This window comes from Kogia breviceps, chromosome 2 (genome assembly GCF_026419965.1).
Source record: "Kogia breviceps isolate mKogBre1 chromosome 2, mKogBre1 haplotype 1, whole genome shotgun sequence".
Lineage (NCBI taxonomy): Eukaryota > Metazoa > Chordata > Mammalia > Artiodactyla > Physeteridae > Kogia > Kogia breviceps.
In genome coordinates, this window is record NC_081311.1 from 181,737,515 (window position 1) to 181,763,816 (window position 26,302).

Genomic DNA, 26,302 nt, shown 5'->3' on the forward strand with positions numbered 1-26,302 from the left:
TTAACCACTGGACCACCAGGGAAGTCCCCTTTCTCTGGACAAGAGAGAAGAGTGAAGGGACCTTTCAGGGAAGAACGTGTGATTTCTTTACAGAAAAGGGCATGTGTCTCATACTTCAGTTAGTTACATGAACACCATGTATTTAAAGACACAAAAATTCACCTTGGAAATGAACAACTATCACAGGTCTTTCCCTTCACAAAATCTGTGTGACATGGGGAATTTTGAGTTTTCTTGTAATGCATTTTAATGATAACTCAAGAAAACAGTTTTAAAGAGATTTATACCAGAATCATAGACTGTAATGACTTGAAAGCATCTTGAAAATTATCTGGTGGATAAGGAAACTGAGTCACAGAAAGTGGAATAAACTGAGGGTCACAAGAATGGTTCAAGGTTGGAGGGAAGGCATTAAAAGAAAAAAGCTGACTATTTTTACCCAGAGTGAGGAAGACTGAGGAAATCTAGTCTCATAGGAGGAGAGTTAAAATCCTGCTTTAAAGGATCAATAGGGAGAAATGGGCCCAGTGGATAGCAGTGATTTGCAAAAATGGTGACATAGTTTCCAAAAGATGCAAGATAGAGAAGGAGTAATACAAGCCATTGAATTATGTGCCACTTACAATTGGTGATGTCCTCTTTAGTTAAGACATGCCAAAGCATCCGTTCCTTTGAGGATGATTGTGGTTACATTACGGTGCACATTTAAATCCAAACTGTGTTGGGTTTATTGAGACATGGCACACTGGTCTCCAATGTAGAAACTTTCCAGAGGACTTTCTATGCTAATTTTACTTTACATTTTTTTTCTTTATAATGGCAAAAATTTCACAACTAAACTTCCTAGCTCCTGTACGAAGTGTGACTCCACTCCAACAGCTAATTTCTCCAACTGAACTGATCACCAAATGGCCAACACCAATCCATTCAATGTAAAATTAAAATAAGAGATTATTTCCACTTAAGGAATCTCTGGTTTGCCAAGTACATTCACAGGGCTACCATGATGGTATCAGTCTACAGTGACTGGTGCTCTGATTTGTATTAGACAATAAGCCATCTCTCTGCCTAATGAAGAGCACTGACTTATTGCTGGGTCTCAGCTGTAGCTTAGGCTGCCTGTGTTTATGTGCATACACCCTAGTGCTCTTTCCGTGATATGATGGCTCAAGAGTCAGGAGATCTTTAGGCTCAATCATCAACCTCCTTTTTGATTCTGGTAAACAATTAACCTGAATAAGGGCTTCTCTTTGCCTACTCATCATCTGAAAAAATCCTGAAGTGTTTTATAAAAAATCCTAGCTGATGATTAGACACCCTTTATCAGAGGCCTCTGTGGGACACACTCAGCTTTTGGTTGAATCTAGGTGATTTCAAATTTGAGTGCAAAGTAATAGCAGAGGTTGTATTTGACAGGGAACAGGACATTGGACAGGGAATAAACTTTGGAATCAGATCATCCTTTTGTCACTTACTGGCTGTGTTATTGTGGGTAAATATTTTACACCCTCTAAGCCTGTTTCCTCAACTGTAACCTGGAATAATAAACTGTCTTCATAGATTTGTTGTATGTTTTTCACTGAGATCTTGTTTAAAAAGTGCTTAGCATAAAACCTGTCACATTGTAAATAGTCAATAAATAGTTTTTGTTGTCCTGATACTTAACTGATTTTCGGATTGATGAGGTATATGATGACCTTTTAAAACATGATTCAGAGCATATCAGGCCTTGACTCAGATCTCTCCAATGACTGTCCATCTCACTCAGAGTAAAAGCTAAAATCCTTACAAGGGCTTCTTACCTGCTGTCACTCCTCTGACTACATCTCCCACCACCCTCCCTGTTGTGTCCCTGCATTCCAGCTACCTTGACCTTCATTGCTTCTCCAAGGGACACATTTCCCCAGATATCCTCAAAGTCAGTATCCTCAATCCTTTCAAGAATCAATTTAAAAGTCTCATTATCATCAAGGTCATTCATCAGCTCATATAAAATAATCAGACCTATCTATTTCAGCATGCTTTATCCCTCTTACCTGCTTCACCTTTCTCCAAATCACTTATCACCATCTAACACATTCTATCTAAATTGCTTTGTTTCTAGTCTCTCCTCTACTTGAAAATAATTCAATAAGGGCAGGCACTTTATTTATTCCCTGCAATTGTCCCCATGCCTTGCTCATGTCTGATATGTTTGTGGCACTCCATATATATTTTTTGAAAGAGTAATGAGTGATTTTTCTAGCAGGAGTATCATTCATCCCTGCTTCAAGTCTTTAATAGACTCCGATACAACTTACTATGAGTTGACATCATCCCCATCCACTTCCCAATTCCTGCCCAGCACTGGGGCACTCAAATTACAAGAAACCCAAGAGAAGAAAGGTGGAGCCATAAACACTTGGTCAGGCAGTCATGATGGGGAGAGGAAAGCTGTTCTCTACCTATTATGTAAGACTCATTCTTCTCCATATCCCTGTCACCTGTGACTTTATCATCACTTGCCTAGTTTATTACCCCAGACTCCATTGCTTTCCATTCTGCCATGTGTCCTTGTTCCAATCCATCCTGCTGATGACCTCACGTCTAAAACTGTTTTCATTATCTACCTCATCTGTCTGAGACCTGCAGGTCCTCTCTATTGCTTATAGTTTCAGGTCTGGACCTCATGCTATGTTCATGTACATTCTCTATGTCATCCCTCTTTCCTATCCAAGGTCAGCACCAGTGTGTCCCAATTTCAGCCTGCTCGGGCTCCATTCTGCCTTTTGTACATATTCTGTGTATTCCTGCTTCTGTGACTTTATTTCTTCCGTCCTTCCAGAATGTTCCCTCTCTCCTTCTGCCAATCCAAATCCACTCCAGATCTCAAACCTTAATCACACATCATCCGAGAAGCGCTCGCCCACCAATTACTGCACCAATTATTACAATTACTTCATAAAATTTTTTAAAATATTTATTTATTTGGCTGCACTGGGTCTTAGTTGCAGCACACGGGATCTTCGTTGTGGCATATTGGATCTTCCTTTCAACGTGTGGGATCTTTAGTTGTGGCATGTGGAATCTTTAGTTGCAACATGCAGGATCTGTTTTTTTTTCTTTTTCTTTTTTTTTTTTTTTTTAGTTGCAGCATGTAGGATTTTTTTTTTTTTTTTTTTTTTTTAGTTGTAGCACACAGGCTCTTAGTTTCAGCATGTGGGATCTAGTTCCTCTACCAGGGATCAAACCCAGGCCCCCTGCATTGGGGGGTGGGCGGAGTCTTAACCACTGGACCACCAGGGAAGTCCTGATGCCAATGTTTTCTTGCTCTTAACTTCTCTACCTCGAGTTACCTACAGTTTAGCCTGTAGCTAGTCTCCGATTGTATCACATAATAACAGTAATAATTGCAACTACAGTTACAACTTATCCAGCTTCTATTATGTCCTAAATATACTAAGTACTCATATTAATCTTGCAAGGTAGGAATTATTATTCCCATTTTGTAGATTAAGAAACTAAAGCTCTTAGAGGTTAAATAGATTGTCCCAAATCATACTGTTAGTAACTAATAGAGCCATGATTCAATTCCAATGTGCCTGACTATGCTTTGTTGTTTTCTTCTCATATACATATAAACCCCTGGGAGATTTAGCAAAATATGTGCATTCAGTAGGTCCTCAATAAATACTGGCTTGTTGAGGATGCAGCTTGGTTTAAATGTACCCTGACAAAGCCTCACCCATCAGAGGTGATGAGGTGAGCAATAAAACAGTCTCTCTACGCTCACCTCTCCCTTTCCTCTGTACCAGAAGAGATAGTGGCTGTAGAACAATGGGGTCAATGCTGTTTCAGGACTCAAAAGGGGAGGGGGCTCAACTCCATTTCCTTTCAAAGAGCCGGGCTCTGCACTCACCCTTCCCTGTCTATCCCCAGCATCCAGGTCAGTTGCGTCAAGCCATCTCAGTTTGAAAACTTTCCAGGCAGCCCTGGGCTTGCTGAAGGCACCAGTAACATAATTCTAGACTCCAGGCCAGGATGCCCAAGACATACATCTGGTTGAAAGGAGAACAGGGCAGAGCCTGCCAGGGACTGCCAGAGCTGCCCTTCCCCAGCAGGCTTTAGCTCCATGTCCTGAGGTTGCAGAAGGAGCTGACACCTGTCAGCTCCCTTCTTTCCATCTACAGCGTGCCAGGCACCATGTGAGATGTTTCACACACATAGTCTCTTTTCAAAATGCTCACCACAACCCCACCTGAGTGCACCGACTCATCTGTGAAATGGGTATATGAGGTTGCATCTCACCCAAAGTCACCCAGACAAGAGGAAGACTCTGATATAGTTCTATCTGTCTTCAACAGTCCATGAGCTTTCCAGGTTGCCATAGCATCTACCTGTACCAGGAGCCAAGAGACTTAAGTCTCTGTTCTTGCTCAGCATGTCACTTATCTTGGGAGACTTTAGTGTCTCTCTCTATCAAATGCATATGCAAACCCACCTCCAGTTCGTTCCCACTTCACAGATTATTTTTGAATCTGTGTATGCCATAATATGCAAGTGCATCAAACACCTGATGGGAACAAGAGATAGAAGAAATTATTGTTAATTTTCTGTTTATGTATCTGCACATTTACATCTTGCTCTCTCAACTACTTGAAGATATCTGAGGTAGAGATTATAATGTATGCACTCTACCCATGGCCTTCCCTCCACTGCCTAGTCCTTGACAGCTTGAGGAATACAGAAGATGCTCAATAAATACTAAAGACTTGCATGTGAAGAATCACGTGGTATGGTAGAGGTTTTGCAGACCAATCCCCTCTCCTTGGAAATCAAAGCTCAGAAGGGCACAGAGTAGCCAGGCTGGGATCAGAGTCTTTGCTTGCTGTTTCTTAGTAAAGGACTCTGCAAAACCACGTTTGTCTCCAGAGTTTTCCAGACTGCAGAAGCCAAGGTGTATAAAGATGCAGCTAATTTCAGGTGTGGGCTGGTTTCTTACCCTGAGTTAGTAGGTCTTTCATTTTATAAATTTTTATAATTTTTACTAATATTTTGTAATACTTTATAAGCTAGTGCCAGTTAAGATATCCGAAGAATATTGGTAAGGAAGCCAAATAAAACCAGATATCCTGATCTTTTAAAATTCCAGCATATCTTGGCCTTAAAGAGAACTTGAAGGTTAAAGTTATTTAAGGTCTGATATCATCATGCTAATACCTCAAATCCTAGAGTATTTTTTAACATTATGAGACATTTTTGCATTACTTCAGTTGCTCTTTTCCAGAACTCTGTAAGCTAAGCAGGGTGTGGATTATCTCCATTTTACAGATGAATATCCCAGGGCTCAGACCGTAATACATCTATCTACCCTTGGCACACCTCTCTCCTGATTTCCAGCCCATAAGGTAGGCGGGGTAGCCTGGGTGAGGAAGTCAAGCAATGCGGGTGGGATACACTGGAGAAAATGTGGGGCTCCTGCAGTGTGAGTGCTGCTAGCCCAGCAGGACTCCTTCTCCTTTGCTCCACGCCCCAGATCCCCTTTGTCCCGCCTGCTTGTTTGCTTTGAGCCCAGCCCAGAAAGCTCTGCCAGCTTCTAAGCTGGCCCATTTTACTGGTAAGGATTAGGTGCCAGAGTTTTCTGCTGGTGACTGCTCTTTCCCGGCACTCTCTTGCAGTATCATATTTTCTTAGCTTGGAACTCATCTTCCTGACCCTTCTAGAACTCAGTGACCCTTTCTCAGGTCACAGAAAGTGAGTTCATGAAGGTCTCCACCACCACCTTGCCCGTGCATCTCTCTGGAGAGAGAAACTTCTCCTCATTTTGTGCCCACCCCGTCCTCTGGAAAAGACTCAACTCAGTCTCTCCAGCACCTTTCCTGCTTCCCCTCACACCCCATTCTTAGCTACTGGACTGTACCAGAATAGCCAAGACTATCTGTTCACCATACCTTAAGATGCCAGTTCTATAACCAGGTTGACTTAGTCTGTACTCAATATCCCTTTCCACTTTAAAGCTGAAATATCAGACTCTCAGGGATGTTAAGCAATTGCTGCCCAAGCGCTAATAGCCAGTCAACGGTTGAGATCGTAGAGAACCCCTCATTTCCCACATTAGTTCTGTTACCATGACCCACCACTCCCTTTGTCATCCTCTCTCCCTGCCTTGGTTCAGGTCCTCATCATCTCTTAGTAGGAACTCAGTTAAATCCTCCTAATGCTACCTGCTTTCATGTTTACCCCCTTTCAGTGTATCCCACTGGGAAGTGACCACACCAAATGTGAGATCAAGATGGCTCATTTCATATCAGACTTCTCAGTCACATCCTGAGGATCCCAGGATAAAGTTTACAACCCTCAGCCTGGCTTGCGAGACTCCACCACCTTGCCCCTGTGCACCTCCAGCTCCAGCTCTTTCCAATTCCTAGCACATGTCTTATGCACCAACAATGCTACCCTCTTGGTGAAAATGCTTGGTGTTTCCTGCGTATGACCTTCCAATGTCTTTGCATGTTTCCTGCCTTGAATGCCCTTCCCTGTATCTTCCTTGTAGAAAATTCCTGTTTAAAAATTTCTCTGGCATCACAGCTTCTCTGAGACCTCCACCTACAGCGTGAATTATGCAAACTTCTCTAGCTTTTAAGTGTATATGATTTGTTGTACAAATAGCATTTTATTACACTACATTTTGTGAAGCATTGGGTTGTTTTTCTCATTATATTGTAAGCACATTAAAGGCATAATTTGAATCTTCTTTTTTCTTCTTCATATTCCCCTAGGTCAAGGTGAGCTAATATTTGTAGCTCCATATATATTGCTATGTGACCAGGTGTCTAAGCAAGACATGGAGGCTGCACATTAGAGAATTCAGGAGGCTTCCCATTGAAGGAAGTAAAGTCACTCATGGCCAAAGCTTTCACCACTATCCTATTAAGAATATCCTATTAACTGCTAACCTTAGTAGTTAACACACAACAATTACAAATGTCTTATAGACATATCATTCCAGTGTGGTTCCTATTAATTAATTTAGTAATCACTGTTTGCTATAGTATGAATGTATTGATTTTGTGTAATCCGAACAACCGATATTTATTGGTCTCTTCCTAAGAAATATATAGGTGTTACTTCATTGAATTATTGCAACTACCTTGCAAGGTGAAAATTATTATCTTTAATAGATGAAGAAACGGAGGCTCAGACAATACAAGCAACTTGTAAAAGAGAAGTATCTGAAACCCAAAGAACCAACTGATAATTGTGTCCAAGATTCTGGCACTCTGAATGAATAGACCAGGTTAACAGTTCTCCTTACCATTTGCTGCCCAAAGGGGACTCATTTCTATTTTTTTATACAATGTTCTATGTGCAGCATGCTCATGATACTTTATTAGTTATATATTATTCCCAAATGGAGATAAAATTTGCCAATTATAAAAGTAGCACTTATCCACTCTAAAATGTTCCAAAAATATGGAAAGGTATAAAGAAGATGGCTGTACAATGATTTCAACAGCCTGTGATAACCACTGATAATATTGTGAGGGTGTCCATTCAGATTTTTTCCTGTGCACATACACTCATATATACATACATTTTCCTGAAGTGGAGTAATGTTATACCTGTTTGACAACCTTATCTTTTTTCTCAATGTGTGGTAACTGTATTTCTATTGTTAAGGCATGTAGATCGATATCATCATTTTTAATAGATGGTAGTAGTCTAATAAATAGATATACCGTAATGAGGCATATATGTTGTATTCAATGTTCTTCTATTATAAACAATGCTATGACAAAAAAATTGTGAAAAATTTGTCTTTTCCCTTTTGACCAGGCTCAGAAGAAAACATGAGAGCCCATCTTTTTTCTTCTTATTATTATTTTTTACATCTTTATTGGAGTATAATTGCCTTACAATGTTGTGTTAGTTTCCGCTGTAGAGAGCCCATCTTTTAATTTAAAGTTCTTTGATCATTAGTGAGGTGGAACAGCTGTTCATACATTCACTGACTTAATGTAGTATTTCTTTTGTGAGCTCTTTTTATTCCCTTGTCTTTTTCCTTATTTCCTTTTCCCTATTTTCTTCTTCGTTTCTAGGAGCAATTTAGATAAGATAGTCATCTCCGTTCTGTCACATATATTATGAAACAGGGATAGAAGTAACCTCAGAAATCCTTTAGTTTAACACTCCCATTTTACAGATTAAACTCCCTGGAGAAAGGAAGTGACTCATCAAGTTCTCATGGTTGTACCCCTGATTTTTCCAGTGACTCACTAAGATTTATTGACTTAGATCACTTATAGTTCTAGTATATCACCCTGCCTCCTAAATTGCCCAAGATTTATTATCATAGAGTCCTTCCTAGGAAAAAAATAATGTTAGAAAAATATACATTTTTTTTTAGACTTCTCTGTCTTTTGCCCTTTTCTACCCAAGAATTCTTTTTAACTAGAGAGTAGAAGAAGAAAGCACTGAGGAGGAGAGATCAGTATTACAAACATTTCTATAGATGTTCTCCTCTTTAGAGAAAGTGAACTAGACACGGTGACCCTCAGAGGTCTTTGAAATCCTGATGAAAATTTCTTGGATTTCATAATTTTTTACTTAATAAAACTTTTGATAGTCCTTGTATGTTATATAGATGGTTTCTTGGCTGCTGTTTTCTGTGATGGATGAGGGCTACTCTAAGAAGCTGTTAATTGTGTATTGCCTCTGGCTGGGAGGCTATTTGAAGGCTGCTATCTTGATTTGATGTATATTTGCATCTGTTTTTCATGCCTTTCCAAAATGGAATTTCATTTGCTTCCCCCTTTGTCACGAGGAGAAGAATGGCAAAACCAAAAATGAAGAATCATGATGAACAGAACGCACACTTGTCTATCAGCTTTTATGGATAGATTCCTTATGCCTAACTTATTCTGGGAAAAAAAGTATTATTAGTACAAGAAGGGAAAAAGCTAGGTTGAGGAATCAATAATAGAAGTCAACTGGAAGAGAAAAAAAAAAAAAGAATAGAGTAAGGGGTAGGGAAGTCATCAAAGTGCATCACTTACTAATAGATGGTTCCAGACTTCCTCTCTCAAGGAAGATTGGCACATGTGGAAAATCTGCTTGTCCATTTGTGTACTGCAGAGAAGGGAGGAAAGGTCCCAGACTCCCTAAAGGGGAAAATCCAGGGGAGAAGTAAAGCAGGTGTTTCCTGCTACCTGTGCCTCAGAGGAGAGCTCAGAGCCCTGGGAGGGAGTTTCCCACAGAGGCTTAAATCACAGGAAGCCATACTTTTCTACCAGCTTTAATTCAGAGGTCAGACACATCCACCATTACCTCCCAGACTTCCTCTCTCTGTCTCTCTCAATCTCTGACAGAAGGTCCCTAGCTTCAAACTAGGAAAAAGCTAATGCAGATGTATCATATAGACAGTTTTCCTATCCTCCTTTCTCAGGTTATCTGCTTTTTTAGGTTTATTTATCTATATCAATCTTTATTGTGCCATTTCTTCACCTAAAATAAAAATGAAAACAAAAGGTAAAATGAAATATCCAAGTGAAATATTACCTTGAACTTACACACCATGACGCTAAAAGGTACTCGGTCATTTAGCCCTAGAAAATAGGTTCTTTACTCTTCTAAAAAATAAGTTTGAAAACCAACATTCATGGGAAGCAAATTGTAATATTTACATTAATGTGTCAGCTACATCTTTTTAAATCTCTCTGGTCTCTGCTCTCTCTCTTTATCTCTCTCTGTCTCTGTAGCTCTCTCTCTCTCTCTCTCTCTCTCTCTCTCTTTTTCTTTTCCCTCTAACAGTGAAGTATCCAGAAGAGTAATACAACTGGGAATGGTGCATGTGTGCACGTGTATATGTCGTGCATCTAAATGTTGGAAAGCAGCGAAAAGATTTTTAAATATATTATTTGTATATTTTTGATTAAAGGAGAGTAAAAACGGGAAAAAGAAGGAGAGGGAAGAAGAAGTGTGAAGCGAATAAAGAAGGGAAAAGATGAAAGAAGGAGAGAAGGAAAGGAGAGAGGAAAAGAAAGATGGCTGAGTTGGGACACTCAACTACAAAGCAAAAATGCCATATATCATGCAGATGTTTTGTCTACAGCAGACCAAACATCAGGCTTTTGGGAAACATTTGGAAGATACAATGCTCCTTTCACTGCACAGACAACTGGTGACAGTGCTATCGCCTCTTTCTCTATGTGTATGTGTCTATCCCTTTCAAGCCTTTTTGTGGTCAAATTATAAAGGTCTGTTCAGTGGGTGGGGTGACGTCACACTGACCACAAAAGCTTATATTTCCTGCTACTAAATACACAGCCCCTGCTAACGAAGTGGTCATTACAGAGCGAGCTTGTTCTGCCGAGGTCACCCCGAGTGGGGATAAAGGCAGGGGGAGGGGGCCCAGTTGAGAGAGCAGAGCCATTATTCCCAAGTGTGTCTGTCTGCCTACTGATCCTCATCTTGTTAGAACCGAAAGATGAAAATAGAAGTCCCTTTGTGCTTCCTCCAGACCTTTGTCTCTAAGGATACTGGGCTGTACTGGGACGCAACATGGTGGAGAGAAAGGAATAGACAAAATCCAGGTCTGATTCCAATCTCCTCATTTATATGCTGAGTGATTTTACCTCTTCAGGTCTAATCATTACCATCCCCATTTTCCCGAAGAGGAAAGAGCCTCATGTAGGAATCAAATGAGATCATGCATTTTAAAGCAGTCACAATTGGTTTTATTTTTAGGGTGTCATTCGAATCTTAATATCATTTCTTTGATCCTCCCACGTGCCTTCCTTGTGATAAATAGGAACTGCAGTTCTCTCTTCTGAGAGGAGAGAGTAAAGGTAGGTTTTATTTTTGCAAATTTTATTTTATCTATTTATTTTTGCAGAGGTCACAGTAAAGACAATTTTTTTTTTAAATGAAGGAAACTAAATAAACTTACATGGTAAAAAGAAGACTTAGCAAGTTAAGGAAAGAAAGCCACACCAATTACTAGGGGGACAGAGGGATAAGGTAGGGCCCAGGTGAGATCTCATGGAAGAAGTAGCATTTGCTTGGGAATAGTGCATCAGAGTATGGCAGGCATAGATGGAAAAAGGGTGATTATCATCATGGATCATGCCCATGAACTCCTAGGTACCCCCTAACATTAAACCAGAGTGATTTGAGGGCTTATGTCATAAGTCTTTGGCAACCCAAACCTCAGATGTAATGAAGCTGTATGAATGCATCTTTTGAGTATTTCATGAAATCAGGTTAATTTAAACATTGAGAGAAGTGGAAAACCACTGCTCAGCCAAGACCATACAGAATTTTCCTACTCTCAGTTCTGAGCTTTTGACAAAGCAGGACTCAAATTCCCTACATTTTTCTTTCTTTTGTTTTTTTTTTTTGCCCTTTTTGTGAAGGACTATTACACATAGGGCCTCAAACCCAATGAGAACTTTGGAATGAGTCCACATGACATTCAGGGAAAGGAAACTTTTGCCATTATCAACATAATTTAGGTGGTCTGGACAACCAGTCTGGATATTCCAGCTGCTGACAAGTTCCTGTAGGCCAGGGTCGTCCAAGTTTGTTCTCTATATAAACCAGAAAAATCGGAAAATTGCTGCGTTCCTCTGGGCCATGTGTGCCACCCGGCCCTTATTGGGGCACGCTTTCTGCCAGGGCCATCGGCTAACTTTAAGGGCCTCCAGTAGGCCCAAGGCCAGGCAGTTCACCTGATCCGAGGCTATGGCTGGGTTGGCACTTCTGAGTTATTCCCCACAAGCTGCCACCCCCCTGGCTCAGGCATAAAGCCTTAGCTCCATTAATCATCCTTTTCCTGGAGCACACTAGATGAACTCCTGGCTTGGAGTAGAACTATCATTTTCATTTCCTAATTTTAAAATGTGTGTGTTTGGTAACAGGGGAGCCAGGCCAGAAAGGCAGCTTCAAAGTCCCGCCATAGGGAAAAAAATGCAGAGAGAAGGTCCTGAGATATTTTCTTCTGAACTCACCTCCCCTGTAATGCTGGGGAGTGTGCCAGAAGATGAGGTCTGTGCTGGGAGAGGAGCCTTGCAAGGGGGATGCCACCATCAATTTGGCGTGGGTTTAGCTGTTAAAGGTAGAGCTCTGAAAACAAAACTGAAGGAGTCAAGATAGAATTTCAAGTGTCATGTTAAGCTAACGAGAGAGTCAAGAAACAGAGAATATGCAGAAATTGGTGGCCAGAACTTAGAAAAATATAAAATAATGAGAAAAAACAAGCAAGTTGATCAAAGCCAAGTCAAGTAGCCAAGATATCTTTCCCAGGCTCAATATACCTGACACTATAAAGGATCTAAAAACTGAGGCACTGGCATAGATAGATCAATTCCAGGAAAAGCAAGATTCCTGGGGAGAAAAGTTGGGATGAAACTAGAAAGCAAAACGTGAGAGTTCTCATTGGTCCATGATGAAGTAAAGGAGACACAGAGACTGGGCCAAATGTTAGAAGGACAGCAGAAGTAAGAGGATCAAAATCAGGAAGGTTCTGACACAGTAAAAAATGGAAGTCATGCGTCCAGAACTCCAAATGTAGATAAGTAGTGAATTTCAACTGGCTCTGCCAAAAACCACTTCTATGGCTAGAGACTCCTTTCACAAGGATTAATTGTTGTTGCAGGTATTCACTGCTTCCAAAGAGCTAAACCCTATCTCAGGGAAAAAAAAAGTCCCTCTCCTATCTTTCCTGCTATAGCAAGAAGCTCAGGTTTAACCAATCAAGTAATTCATTTCTGTGAAAAAAAATCTGAGTTATTTTATTTATCAATCTATCTGTCAACCTCTATCTACCTGTCTATCTATCTATCTATCTACCTATCATCCATCTACCTGTCATCCACCTATCTAGTTATTTTTATGGATAACTCTTTTTATGGATCTCATACCTAATTATGATACCAAAGGAGTCATTTTCCACATAATCGTCAACATAATTGTTGAAAAGTGAAAAACTCAGGCCTTCAGCCTAGGGTTTGATTCCCATGATTCCAAGCAACCTACTTGACTGATTCTTTTCCGTGTGTTGATTCACATCTGGCTGAGTTAACTTGATTGACTGTGTTGTAGACACTCTTTCATAGACCCAAACAATCTGTTGGTTGATGTTGCTCAGACAAACCTACAACTTAATTGGCTGGATTTTTGCTTTTTTCAAATGGAGTGATGACATTGTGGAGACTCTGTATTTGTGAGAGGCTTTTCAGTGTACCTTTAGCTTAAGACTATTTTTTTCTGAAACCTTGTAAAGTACAGAGCACTTCAGGAGCAGAGACAATATGTCGGGTGATGTCTAGCATAAATTTCACAGTCTGGAGAAAATCTTGGGCCAAACACGAACTTCGTCAGATGTCAGGCTTTCCAAAAGTAGATGCAGAAGTCTCCCATTTGTCTCACTCCTGATGTTTGCTACTGACAATCACCATGTTCCCCATGTTGTTTTCAAAACTCACAGCCTAAAGAACTACCTCACTTTTTCTTAGAACTTTGGTGGTAGACCTTACTTCTTTTTATTTTTTTCAAATTGCATGTGAATTCTCCCGCATTTAGGGTAACCCATGCTCAGCGTCTGAATACATGTTTCATAGCCAATAACTCTGTACATCATCCATGATTAGATACTGTGTCTCAGGCACAGGTTTAGGACATACAACTGAGGCGGCAATCTACAATTGCCAGAGTCCAGTGTAATGTCAATACTTACCCTTGCTTTAAATTTTGGGTGAGAAGTAGAGCTAGGTCCATGTAGTAGTCTAGTGCCCTCTTGTGGCTTTCAAACTAAGAGCTTAAGTTCCTTTGTAGAATTAGAGCTATTTGTGGAATCACAGGTTTAGAGAAGGCCATTGTGAAGTTAACTCATACTTTCTGTCTTCTGTCCCTCAGTAATACTGCCCTCATCCTGCAAAGCACAGTAAGTGTTGGTAGACCCATTCTACTCTGAGCTAAGAAGAACCCTTTGGAGTGTGTGTTGGACTTTAAAAGGGACCTTCGAACTTAGTACACTGTGGAAGCATCGTGCGTGACCAGTAATTGTTGATTGAAGTCCCTTCACCAACATGGTAGTACCTGCCAATTTTTCCATTTACTTGTATGCTTATTCATTTCAAATAATTTGGTATGCTTAATCTGAAAGAAATTATTATGAGAATTATGAGAGATGTAAAAAGTAACCTGAAAAATAGGAAGATTTGTCATGTGAACAGATCAGATATTCTAAACAGCTCCAGAGGGACGTAAGTAAGTATTATAGATATTGGTTTACTATAAGGAAGAATTTTTTAATAGTTGCAAATGTATCATGCTGGATCATGTCTGGGGATAAGTTTCCATTCCTTGAAACAGTTTAGGAGACTTGGTCTAAGTTGATATGAAAACTTTACAGGGGATTTTCTCCACTGGACTAGATGATCTTTAATAAAAAATCTTAGATTTTTAGAATTTAAAGAGTCCACAAATATATCCAAGAAAGATTACAGCTTCCTTTGACTACTCAAATAATTCTCATAGTTAAGAGGTCCTTTAATGTTCAATATGGAACCTTCTCAGTATATAGCAAGTTCATATCTACATCACTCTTTCTAGGAGATCAAACTGTATGTGTATGTGTATGTGTGTGTGAGTGTGTGTGTGTGTGTGTGTGTGTGTATGCAAGTGTGTGTTTATTCAAACCCATTCTCATAAACTACCTGGTTCTGATTTTCTAGATTATAGTAAATCTTTTATGTTTTCTTCCAAATCTTTTATGTTTTCTTCCAAATCTGACATCCTGTCACTTAACCGCTTTTTGTTTTTAGCAAACCTTTTACATTTGTGCCTAATTGTGTGTGATGATAATTTACCTATTAGAGAAAAATATTTATATGTGCTTGACTCTGGTCAAGCAAACATATAATATAATATAATGAATATATTAATACATATATTTTAAAGCAGTGGCTCATCCATAGCATAGCCAAAAGATAAGAGTAAAAAAATTAACTTGAGAAGATTATTCTTGAAAGAGAAGAGTTTGATTATGTTACCCCGCATTACAGGGACAATGGAAGCCATCATCCCTCTCTAGTTCATACTGACTTAACACAGGGCAGAAGACATGATTATGTTTCTTTCCAGCATAATCTCTTACTCTTTTAAAGAGGTAAAATTCTTTTAGAGGTATTGATTGAGTTGGATTTTTGTTGCTGCTGTTGTTTGAGTTATTTTTCATATTTACTCAATGAAATATTCTCTGTATTTTTGTCTGTACCCTAAACATCAGAGAGGGGAAACAGCGAATTCATCACATCTTGCAAAGGGTCAACATCAGATTAAAACTAGAAGCCATTGAGTCTTAATCCTTAGGACCTCTAGTTTGGAGGTAGGTTAGAGAGCTGCCTCCCCCTTGTGCCAAAGTCCCCTCCCCCTCTCTCCCAAAGACCTCATCACACTCACTACATTGGAATTAGTGGGAGGGGACTGAGTGTTTTCCAGGATAAAAAGTTAATCCATCCTTGCTGGGCCAAAACTCCAAAGGTTTGGGGGTTTTGCAGAGAGTTCAGGTCCAGAACTCAAACTGGTTTGAGATTTCCCTCTCTTCTTCCTCACAGTAGTTCACCTACCTAACATCCTGACAAAGGAGCCAATGGCCCTTGTCACAGACCTTGCTGACAGCTCTGGCCTTAATGGAGGAATTCTCATCCCTTCTCATCTTCATGGGAGAGACAAACTGGATTGTCACCAGCCTGTGAAATAAACCACCCACCTGGTTCATGGAACCATTTCGAGGCCAGAAAAGCCAGCCTTACTCAACTGTGCCATATGGGAGAAAAGAAACAGTGTTTTTCCTCCATATGGATTCATCACACATTAATAAGAGGCATTTGCTCTCTGTATCAGCCAAAATCCTTGATTCCTAAGACACATGAGAAGACGTGCTTGGCTTAACTTGCCAGGGAATTGGATATGCACTTTATAAAGTGAATCAAAACTAGTGCTGTGTTGGGCCATTCTGTCCCTACCTCATTGGAGAGACATCCCTGCAAATGGACAGCTAATCCCTTTAATGAGCAAAATACCCCAAGGCTTTTCTGGGGGAAGAGGCCAGTGTTTAACTACCTCTTGCTGCACAGCTACAGAACACAGAATTTTAGAGCAGAAAAGGATCTCAGAGATCATCAAACCCCCTCCCACATCATTTTCCATGTGAAAACTGACACCCAGAGAAAGGAAGAGACTTATGCAAGACCGCTCAAGCTGCGTTGTAGGATCTAGGATCATATCCAGGTCTCTTCACTCTTAATTCTCTCCTCATGGGTCACAGTCCTTTTTATCCTTTCTTTCTTCTGATAATTCCCTTAAAGTGCATTTGCTGCTGTTTTTTTTTTTTTTTTCTCCAGACTCTGACCCACTGCTCACAAATTCGATGGATAAAGAATTATGATTTCCTTACTGACTTTCCCTCAGTGATAACATTTCTTTGATGATTCTGTTCTTTTCTTAGCTGCCACCATCTTTATTCATCACTGTGAAGTGAAATATGAGAGAGTGGAATAAAGCTCAGCATGAGTATTAGAGACCTGCATCCTGGCCACAGATTTTTCATCAGATAATACAATAAGGTCATACCTTTTGACCAACAACAGAAAGAACAAATTTCTAAGTTGGGTGCTCCACTGTTGGCTCTTTTCTTTGTTTCCTGTATGTATGGAAAGTATTATATCCTTCAAAAAGTCATGCTAGAAAAACAAAATGAGTCAAGGAGAGATCGATATGCAGCTTTCAGGGCTATGGTCTTCTCAAGGAAACAAGAAAGAATTTTGCAAAAGTCCCTATCAGGTCTGGTCCCTAAATACTAGCCAGAGCAAACTCCTTTGGAATCAGAGGCTGCCATATTTGGACATGCTCCTGAAGCTGTGTTTATACAGAGGAAACTGCCTATGGATTTACCATAAAACCCTTGATTTGACTCCATTCTGTTATATGTAAGACACTGATCCCTGCTTTATTCATAAAATAAAGATATTAGTATCTACTTCTTAAGGTTGTTGTGATTAAAGGAGATAGACATATAAAACAATTAGCAAGGACTGTTCACAATCTGTTATCTACTTTTTCTGTCATTCTTTTCTTCTTTCTAGAGTAATCTAAGCTTAGTGGCTGCTTCATCAGGGCAGTTTTCTTTACTAAGGTACCCAAAATAAATTATCTCATAAGAAAAGACTAGTGAGCAGGAAGCCTGAATTCCAATGAATTGTCCCAGAAAGTTCATTATCTCTGGAATTATTTCTACTCATCAAGTGTTCCTACAGTAACTCCTGTAAGAAGCTTAGTGGAATAGAGAGGTAGGCCATGAAGGCAGGGAAAGAACCATGGCAATGGGTTAATACTATTAATATTTATTAATATTGATAAATATTCCCACAGTCATCTGGGCTGCCTATTGACACGTGGTGTGTGTATGTGTGTTGCACACACATGAGTATAGGTAGCTGTGTACCTGTGTTTATTCCTCATCTGCCTATCTTAAAGTAACTCTCAGAACTGTGTTTTGTTTTTGTTTTTTTCTCTTTCTTTGTATCATAGTTGGCTTCCAGTAAATCAGGGTTAGTGACCATATTCAGCCTCTAAAGAGAGTTGGATGGGGTAAGTAATTAAATACAAATGTAAAGTCTTATGTGCCCAGTCAATTAAGAATCTAAAATTAAAAGGCAAAGGATATAGAACAACATGAAACCAAAGCTCAGCCTTTGGGAGCAGGATCAGATGCCATCATCTCTCCAGTTTATTCAGAAATGTTTTGACCTGTGTTCTCATAGAGTCCCTACTACTCAGGTTCTTCCTCACTCCTACTTCTTCTTCTTTTTTTAAAAAATTTTTAAATTTATTTGTTTTTGCTGTGTTGGGTCTTCGTTTCTGTGCGAGGGCTTTTTCTCTAGTTGTGGCAAGCGGAGGCCACTCTTCATCGTGGTGCACGGGCCTCTCACTATGGTGGCCTCTCTTGTTGTGGAGCACAGGCTCCAGATGCACAGGCTCAGTAGTTGTGGCTCACGGGCCTAGTTGCTCCGCGGCCTGTGGGATCCTCCCAGACCAGGGCTCGAACCCATGTCCCCTGCCTTAGCAGGCAGATTCTCAACCACTGTGCCACCAGGGAAGCCCCTCACTCCTACTTCTACCAGGTGTGTGTGTGTGGTTCAACGGGAGAGTACAGCAGGTTCCTGTTTCAAGCTTTGAGGCCACAGAATCTCTAGTTCTATAAATCAATCTATCCTGAAGGAGGCAGGATGAATGGAGAAACAAAGCAGAGAGTAAAAGAGAAAGAGAGAAATGCAGCCCAGACTTTGAGGTGGCACCTCTAGTTTTCTTCTTCTTATTATTATTTTTTGTCCTTTTCAGGGGCTCACAAAGTGTTGAGGACATGGTTGATGCTATGTGAATTCACCTATTGAAACAGTTGGTAGATGAAGTAAATAGCTAAAATGTACCAACCAGCTGGTGTCCATTCATGATATCCTATTAGCAGATTGTAGCTGTGCTGGTAATTGAGCCCTCATCCAAGTGGTGCTTTAATTTATGAAATAATGACAGCTCCTCATTGGAGTTTTGTCTTAGGAGCAGAAGAAAGATAAAATTCCAATGCCTCACTTTCCAAGTTATCTCTGTCTCTCTCATTTCTGAAAATGAAGCTTGGAGAAGTTAAGTGAATAACTTGTCCAAGACCATACACCTGAGACAGAGCCATCCATCAATGGGCATCCAGATTACCTGTCACTATACAAAGATGAGTTAACAATGTGAAAATAGAGCCACTAATTGAATCAAGACCATGTATAGTTTAGAGGTGGAGTGGAATGGAGAGCTAGTTTGTCTAGAATCTGATTTTGAGACATGTTCTGTCACCAAGAAATTCAGTGGAAAGACTTGGAGAAACATGGTCTAAAACAGTGTTTCTCAAATGTCAAGGTACATAGGAATCACTTGTAGATTCTGATTCAGTATGGCTGAGGTAGGGGCTTGAACTTTTGCATTTCCAACAAGCTCCCAAGTCATACTGAAGCTACCAGTCCACACTCTACACTTTGAGTAACAAAGGTGTAAGACACAGCTAAGAAGACATAAAAGAGACCGCCCAGAATCACTGGAGAGTAAACTATTCCTGGAGTTTGGGCAGCATCACAGACCCATTCAGCTTTTTGTGCAGCTGCATTGACCCATCTGGAGGGTGGCCCACTGTCTCTCTGAGCTGTTGGTCCCTTTGCCTAAGCTCTCAGGCCTTGGGCCTGGGATCTAGAAAGCTAGCAAAAGCTGAAGGAAGGGCATATTTCTACTTCAGGGAGCTCATCCCCGAATAGGCATTTTTAAAGATGATGGTTGGGGGAATGTCACTGAAAATACATCTACCTTGATCATCTGTTCAGCAGCACCATGAGGAGACATGACTCATTGGCCTCATGGATATTAAGCATCAACAAAAGGCTGGGAACAGAGGGCATAGTGAGCTCTTTTTGTCCGCAGTACCTGAAAGACACAATTGTGAGCACACCTGAGATTTTGTCAGGTGTGCTCACAAAAGTGAGGCATTGGAATTTTATCTTTTTGTCAATTAAGTCAAGAGACGGGAGATGATGAGATCTGATGAATCTCAGGTGACATATAGAAAGAAAGAAAAAAGATGGGCAAAACACAGTAAAATGTTAATTATGAGAGTCTTTGAGTGGAGGCATGATGTGTGGGTCCTTTTTATTTTGACATGAACTTTTATTTGGTTGTCATCATTCCTTCTATATGATGATTGTACTTTTTTTTCCACTTAGAAACATAACTCGGACATTTCCATAAGCAGAGTTCTAAAATGCAACATAGTATTCTTCCAAATGGGTATATTCTAGATGTCTGGCAAAAGGGAATTTATTAGCTAATAATTTGTTTCCAAAGTTTTGCTCTTAAATTTAACATTTTAGGGCTTCCCTGGTGGCACAGTGGTTGAGAGTCCGCCTGCCGATGCAGGGGACACGGGTTCGTGCCCCGGTCCGGGAAGATCCCACATGCCGCGGAGTGGCTGGGCCCGTGAGCCATGGCTGCTGAGCCTGTGCGTCCGGAGCCTGTGCTCCACAACGGGAGAGGCCACAACAGTGAGAGGCCCGCATACCGCAAAAAAAAAAAAAAAAAAAAAAAAAAAAAATTAACATTTTAATGAACATATTTGTGCAAGACATTCTGGAAGTCCCAGAGGTGGATCTGATGGGCTTTAAGTAAATGAGTCTAATGTTTACTTCCATAATGCTTTCTTTTACTGATAGTGACGTAAATTGATGTAAGTCATTTGGAAAATACTTCCTGTCTCATCACACTCACTCCTTCAAATCTAAAGTTCTAAGAAGTTGTCTTATTTGAGGTCTTATTTGACTCATCATGAACTTGAGGTTGAGTAAGTTGAAAATACTCAACTAGATGATGTCAGAGCTGTAACTAGAGCCTGTTTGAGCCTCTGCCCCTGTTCTCAGAAGCTACAGATCAACAACTACCTATGGTTAAAATCTGTCAGATAATGTAAATTGATACAACCACTATGGAGAACAGTATGGAGGTCCCTTAAAAAACTAAAAATAGAACAACCATATGACCCAGCAATCCCACTTCTGGACATATAGCCTGAGAAAATTATAATTCAAAAAGAGACATGTACCACAATATTTATTGCAGCACTATTTACAGTAGGCAGGACCTGGAAGCAACCTAAGTGTCCATCGACAGATGAATGGATAAAGAAGATGTGGCACATGTATACATGGAATATTACTCAGCCATAAAAAGAAACAAAATTGAGTTATTTGTGCTGAGGTGGATGGACCTCGAGTCTGTCATACAGAGTGAAGTAAGTCAGAAAGACAAAAACAAATACCATATGCTAACACATATATATGGAATCTAAAAAAAAAAAAAAAAAAAAAGGTACTGATGAACCTAGTGGCAGGGCAGGAATAAAGACGTAGACATAGAGAATGGACTTGAGGACATGGTGGGGCGGAGGGGAAAGCTGGGGAGAAATGAGAGTAGCATCGACATATATACACAACCGAATGTAAAATAGCTATAGTGGGCAGCAGCAGCATAGCGCAGGGAGATCCGCTCGGTGCTTTGCCATGACCTAGAGATGTGGGTTAGGGAGGGCGGGAGGGTCAAGATGGAGGGGATATGGGGATATACGTATGCATATGGCTGATCCACTTTGTTGTACAACAGAAACTAACACAGTATTCTGAAGCAATTATACTCCGATAAAGATCTTTTTTTTTTTTTAAAAAAAAGAAAGTTCCATCAGGTTCTGGAGCCCTGAGAGTAATATGATGCCCATTTTTGTTTTCCTGTCATTACTACTGGTACCTCCTATTAGTTTCCAGGTAGAAGGATGCAGTGAAATGTGCCAGACTGGGAAAATACAAACTATAATGCCAGCTTCATATCATCCTACCTGCAAGAATTTGAACATGTCGCTTAACCTCTCAGAGCCAATTGCATTTATGTGTAAAAGTGATGCCACCACTTCTTTCAGGTTGCTCAAGAGTAATAAATGAAGTAGAGGATTTGACCCTAGTTGGCACAGTTCCTGACTGTATAAAATGCAGATGTCACAGCACCTCTGTTGAATGTTTTTGAAGATTAAATAACAGCGTGCTTAAAGAGCTGAGTATTTTCCCTTTCTTCCTGCTATAGCATTCCCACTCCTTTTCCCACACCCCATGTTTCTTTTCATTGCTTTGAAAACACCTTCATTATAAATATACAAACATAAACAAAAATATTAGTGAAATACTAAAATCATTAAATCCATGCATTCATTGAACTATATGATAAGGACTTGTTCTTTCGAGTGGTTATTCAATATGTCTTTTTAGAATATTTAATAGTGTTATTTTTATTTATTTATTTATTTATTTAGCGGTATGCTGGCCTCTCACTGTTGTGGCCTCTCCTGCTGCAGAGCACAGGCTCCGGATGCACAGGCCCAGCGGCCATGGCTCATGGGCCCAGCCATTCCACGGCATGTGGGATCTTCCCGGACTGGGGCACGAACCCGTGTCCCCTGCATCGGCAGGCGGACTCTCAACCACTGCGCCACCAGGGAAGCCCTAATAGTGTTATTTGATGAGGACACTTTTTTCAACTTGGTGCTTCTTCCCTCATCCCAAATAGCTTTTAGCATACTAACAGTACAGAATTTCATCATATTTTCTTACTGTTTGAGCTTTCCTAACCAAGGTGGTTCTGGAACTGATCTGTCAAAAAGTTCATAAAAAGTGTACGATTGGACAAGCAATCAAACATTTTGCTTTAGTGGTGATGTCCTTATATGTAAAATATAAAAAATAAAAGTACCTAACTTATAGAATTGTTGTCAGCTTTAAAGGATGTGCTCTGCCTAAAGTACTCTGCATAGGGCACAGCAATAATAAATAGTGCATCAAAAATAGTTATTGTTAATTCGCGTTGCCTTATGTCTTCTCTTTTTTTCAAATGTCTAAAACTTTGGAGATTGTAATTAAGAACTGTATTTTTTAACAGCTTTACCGAAGTGTAATTTATATACAAAAATACTGTGCACATTTAATGTACCCAATTTGATAGGTTTGAACATATTGCATACACTTGTGAAACCATCACCACAATCAAGATAATGAACACATACAACACCTCCAAAAATTTCCTCTGACCCCTCCTTTTTGTAGTAAGAACACTTAACTTGAGATTTACTCTTTTAACAATTTTTTCAGTGTACAAACAGTAAACTAGAGGCACTATGCTGTATGGCTGATCTCTAGAACTTACTCATCTTGCTTAAGTGAAACTTTATACTCATTGAACAATAATTCCTCATTTCTCCCTGACTCCCCTGTCCCCCACCAGCCCCTGGTAACCACGATTTTTCTCTCTACTTCTATGAGTTTGACTATTTTCGATATCTCATATAAGTAGGATTATGCAGTATTTGTCCTTCTGTGACTGGCTTATTTCACTTAGCACAATACCCTCCAAGTTCATTTATGTTGTTGCATATGGCAGGGTTTCCTTCTTTTTTCTTAAATTTTCCCCCAGCTTTACTGAGAAATAATTGATATACATCACTGTATAAGTTTAAGGATATACAGCATGGTAGTTTGATTTACATATATTGTGAATGATTACCACCAATAGATTTAGTTAATATCCATATCTTGTACAGACTTTCTTTTTTAAGAGTATAATTTTAAGGATAGTCAAGATTAATTTTCCATTGATTGTATATATATCACATTTTCTTTATGCATTCATCTGTTGATAGCCATTTAGGTTGTTTCCATAACTTGATTATTATGAATAATGCTGCAATGAACATGAAAGTATACCTTTTCAAGATCCTGATTTCAATTGTTTTGGATATATACCCAGAGGTGGAATTGCAAGATCCCACATTGTAGCTCTAGTTTTAATTTTTTTTTTTTTTTTTTTTTAGTTTTAATTTTTTGAGAAGCCTCTGTAATGGACTTTTCTTTAAAAAAGACATACAAATAGCCAACAGGTATATGTAAAAGTTCTCAACATCACTACTCATCATGAAAGTGCAAATCATTGAGATTATCACTTCACACCTCTTGGGATGACTATTCAAAACAAAACAAAACAAAAGATAACAATTGTTGAAGAGGACATGGAGAAATTGGAACCCTGTACACTGTTGATGGGAATGCATGGTCTGTATGTGTGTGTGTGTGAGTGTGGTGTGTGTGTGTGTGTGTGTGTGTGTGTGTGTGTGTGTGTGTGTGTGTGTGGCTGAAAAGCTTCTAGTTTCATGCAGTCATTTTAGAGGAAAAATACCAAGGTTCATGCTCACTAGAATTGCCACAGAAATAAAACCCAAAATACTAGTATGTCTGTGTTTCTTTAGACTGATGAGTTATGCTTATTCCCTAAATTGGAAGTGCTATCATCTTTACTGTCAACTCATCACAAGGAGTCTCTGTGACAACATTGTGTCCAACAAAACTTTGGAGGGTTTCTGGTTTTTCTGCTCTCTTTTGTTGTCTTGTATATTTTCACTTCTTTCAAGCATACTCTTTAAACCATCTGTTTTTAATTACTGACTTATATTCCAGTTGAGATATACTGAAATTTTTTCTTATTTTTTAAAGGCAGATGAATTATGACAGCAAAATGACTAAGAGTGTTCCATACATTTGGGTAATCAAGGAAATCACAAGGTCAGGAAAAGCAAATATACACAGGCATATGTCTATAAACAGCACATTAAATCAAACACAGTGCTGGCAGGAAGTTGAAATAATTTGTGAAAACTTATGGTGTTATTTTGCAATTGAAAGTAAAGAAAAACAAACTCTGGTTTCTAAGGTGAAAAACTCAAAATGTGCTTGACATGTGCACAAACACACACATTCAATTAGCTGAGCAGGTGTATCAGTTAGCTTCTTGTGCATAACAAATCACTCTAAAACTTACTGGCTTAAAACAACAACCACTTATTTAGCTAATAATTTTGTGGATTGGTAATTTGAGTTGGGTTCAGCTGGACAGTACTACTGATTTTGGTTGGGGTCTAGCATGAGGTTGCAGTCAAATGGAGGCTCAGCTGGGACATTGAGGATTTTCTCCCTCTCCATGTATTCTTAGGTCCTCTCCTTTTCATCTGGCCTGTCCACACAGTTCCACATGGGTAGTTGGACTTCTGACATGATGGTTCAGGGTTCACCAAAGTGTGAAAATGGAAGTTTCCAGGGCTTCTTAATGGCTGGACTCAGAAGTCCTGCATGGTCACTTCTGCTGCATTCCACTGGTTAATAATGCAAGTCCTAGGCGAACCCAAGTTCAATGCAGAAAGAAGGGATGCTAGTAAGGGCATGAATATCAAGAGGTATGGCTCATCTCATCAAGGCCATTTTTTGAGACCAGCAATCACATTCCCCATATTGAACTAAAATTTATTTCTTTTTCCCTTGATTTTGTTCAGCATTCTATATAATACAAGATAAGTCCATTTTATATGGCAGCTGTGGATGGTCCTCAGCTTACAGCCAGCAAGAAAATAGGCACCTTGGTCTTTCAAATCCAAGGAACAGAATTCTACTGATAACTCGAACAAACAGGAAATGGATTCTTCCATAGAGCCCCAGGAAACAATGCCAACACCTAGACTTTAGTCTGGTGAGACCTGTACTGGACTGTAAGAAAATAATTTTGTTTTCTTTTTAGTCACTGAGTTTGTGGCAATTTATTATGATGGCAATAGAAAATTTATACAGTGATTCGTTTTGAAACAGAAAGGTAAAAGCATCTTATATTTTTGGAGAGAAATATGACCTAGGCGTGCCTCAGCTTTTTTGGCAATGATAGGGTTGATTTATATGGTGCTTATACTCAACAAAAACACAAGGTATTTTCCCATAAGCAGCTGTGATTGTGAATACTTTCCCTTTAATAATTAAATGCAAAAGGGTATACTTAGCCCGGTTCATTTCCATCATGTTAGATTCAGTCTATTGTTCCAGCCTGTCAAGACATTTTGGAGTCTGGTTTCTGTCATCCAAATATTTCATCCATGCCCTCCCAGTTCTGGGCCATTTCAATATCTGATCAACCCTATTGGTGAGCATGACTTGCAGGTTGCTTCCACCACCAGGGTTGATGCTTCTCTTTCCATGGATATTGCTCATGCTTGGACTCCTAAAGCTTTTCAAGGTGCAGCTCAAATTCCATGTCTTTCATGGAGACTTGCCACAACTAGAAGTGGTTTGTCCCCTCTGCTCCTATGAGTTCCTCATTCTTGCTGTTGATAGGGTAAAAATTGACTTATACAGTAACCATCTATTTACATGTCTTTTCTCTTAAATTGTAGACCTTTTGAAGACAAGGATTGTGCTTTTAAATTTTATATCCCCTAAAGCCACTGGCATTATGCCTAGTACATAACAGGTGCTTTATGGAAAACAATAACCCATTTAGCATGTCCTAATTGAGCCAAAATGCAGTGCCCTAAAACATTCCTTTTTACTTTAAATGGGTTGAGAAAAATATATTTATATAGCAAGTACATCATTACAAATAAGCAATTTGAGACACAAAGAAGCAGAGGTTCTTTTGTGGCAGAAATTATGGCTCAGAGCAATATGCATATACTTCATGGCTTGTGAGAAAACAGCACCATATACTTGAAATTATGGTAGCACTAGATCTTGGGCTTTCAAAGAACAGAAATTGGGTCTTTAACTCAAGAGTCTAGCACAATGCCTAGGACAGAGAATGCATTTAATCCATTTGACAAGTCATT